This window comes from Microtus ochrogaster, chromosome 2 (genome assembly GCF_000317375.1).
Source record: "Microtus ochrogaster isolate Prairie Vole_2 chromosome 2, MicOch1.0, whole genome shotgun sequence".
NCBI lineage: Eukaryota > Metazoa > Chordata > Mammalia > Rodentia > Cricetidae > Microtus > Microtus ochrogaster.
Genome location: NC_022010.1, coordinates 54,465,971 through 54,468,459, shown reverse-complemented (window position 1 = coordinate 54,468,459; position 2,489 = coordinate 54,465,971). Strand labels below are relative to the sequence as shown.

The 2,489-nt window shown below is 40.9% G+C and overlaps 1 pseudogene; it reads left to right on the top strand.

Annotated features, from left to right (window-relative positions):
* Nucleotides 1-518: 518 nt before the first annotated feature.
* On the top strand, nt 519-1,723 carry LOC101979722 (annotated as a pseudogene).
* Nucleotides 1,724-2,489: the final 766 nt, after the last annotated feature.

Below are 2,489 nucleotides of genomic sequence, written 5' to 3'. Positions count from 1 at the left end.
ATTTACATACAGTATTGTGTATATACACTACATGTAGAACTTGATGAGCTTTGACAAAATGCAGACACATACTCAACCCACATTTGATCAAGATCACTTCTAATGCTTGAGAAATACTTCTGTTGAGCCATGGCCCATCTCAGTTTGTCTCTTGTTCTACCAGGAGACCTCTGCTCTGGCCTCAAGCCTGATAGTTGCTTAGAGTTGGTTTCCCTTTTTTTTTTCTGGGTTGCCTGTGGATGATGTTAGGTGGTAGCTGATGTGGGGTTCCCCTCTGTATACTGTGAATATATTTTAATACTTTGGTTAATGAATAAAGCTGTTTTGGCCAATGGCTTAGCAGAGTAAAGCCAGGTGGGAAATCCGAAGAGAGATATAGAGAGAAAGTAGGCAGAGTCAAAAAGATGCCAAGTAAGGAACTTTCCAGAACGCTTGGTGGGAGGTGGAGGACCGGCGTCCGCCCAAACCGCGCTGTGCTATGCTCCTCTTTCCACTCTCTGGCACCAGCCTGCTCACCGGCTGTAAAAAATGGTGAAAGAAACCACTTACTATGATGTTTTGGGGGTCAAATCCAATGCCACCCAGGAAGAATTGAAAAAGGCTTATAGAAAATTGGCCTTGAAGTACCACCCTGATAAAAATCCAAATGAAGGCGAAAAGTTTAAACAGATTTCTCAAGCTTATGAAGTTCTTGCTGATTCCAAAAAAAAGGGAGTTATATGATAAAGGAGGAGAGCAGGCGATTAAAGAGGGTGGAGCAGGTGGTGGTTTTGGCTCACCCATGGATATCTTTGATATGTTCTTTGGAGGAGGAGGAAGGATGCAGAGAGAAAGGAGAGGTAAAAATGTTGTGCATCAGCTCTCAGTGACCTTACAAGACTTGTATAATGGTGCAACAAGAAAACTGGCTCTGCAGAAGAATGTGATCTGTGACAAATATGAAGGCCGAGGTGGTAAGAAAGGAGCAGCAGAGTGCTGTCCCAACTGTAGTGGGACTAGCATGCAAATAAGGATTCATCAGATCGGACCAGGAACGGTCCAGCAAATTCAGTCAGTGTGCATGGAATGCCAGGGTCATGGAGAACGCATCAGTCCTAAAGACAGATGTAAAAGCTGCAATGGAAGAAAGATAGTTCGAGAGAAGAAGGTTTTAGAAGTTCATATTGATAAAGGCATAAAAGATGGTCAGAAGATAACATTCCATGGTGAAAGAGACCAAGAGCCAGGACTGGAGCCAGGAGACATTATCATTGTGTTAGACCAGAAGGACCATGCTGTTTTTACACGACGAGGAGAAGACTTTTTCATGTGTATGGACATACAGCTGGTTGAAGCATTGTGTGGCTTCCAAAAGCCAATATCCGCTCTTGACAACCGAACCATAATCATCACCTCTCATCCAGGTCAGATTGTCAAGCATGGAGATATAAAATGTGTGCTGAACGAAGGTATGCCAATATATCATCAGCCAAATGAAAAAGGACGTCTAATCATTGAGTTTAAGGTAAACTTTCCTGAGAATGGCTTTCTCTCTCCTGATAAACTTTCTTTGCTGGAAAAACTCCTTCCTGAAAGGAAGGAAATAGAAGAGACTGATGAAATGGGTCAGGTAGAACTGGTGGACTTTGATCCAAATCAGGAAAGACGGCATCATTATAATGGAGAAGCATGTGAGGATGATGAACATCACCCTAGAGGTGGCGTTCAGTGTCAGACCTCTTAATGGGCCAGTTACTGTTTGTCACTCTATATGCAGTAGTGAATGTGGGAAGGACTGTAATCAATATGCTCACTACTTGGCTGTTGTTCTTGTTTTAATATTCAACTATAGTACTGTTTTAAAAGTTAAATGAAGAATAAACACAAATATATATATATATATATATATATATATATATATGCCAAGTAGCTGCTGAATGAGAACGGCATCCCACAACCTTTACCAGCAAGCCACAGATTAATAGAAATGGGTTAATTTAAGATGTAAGAGTTAGTTAATAAGAAGCCTGAGCTAAGAGGCTAAGCAGTGTTGTAATTAATATAGTTTCTGTGTGATTATTTGGGTCTGAGCAGTGGAGAAATGAGTCAGTGACCTCTGTTTATAGGCAGAACTTACTGTCTCATTTTTTTAAAAAAGTACTTCTTATATATATGTGCATGTGCATGTTTGTATGTGTGTATGTATATGTGTGTACATATATATATGTGTATGTATATTTGTGTATGTATGTATGCATGTTTGTGTGTATGCCATGCACATACAGGCACCCTCAGAAGCTAGAAGGCATTGGATTCTCCTGGAACTGGAGTTACAGAAGCTTGTGAGCCCCTGGGTACTGGAAACCAAACTGAGTCCTCTGGAAGAGCAGCAAGCACTCTTTGAGTAAATAATCATTGAGCAACGTCTCCAGCTCTCATTCCCCATAACCGTAAATTTGCTGTATTAGTAAAAATTGTGTCACTGTGTTAAGAGACCCAAGAAAAACACT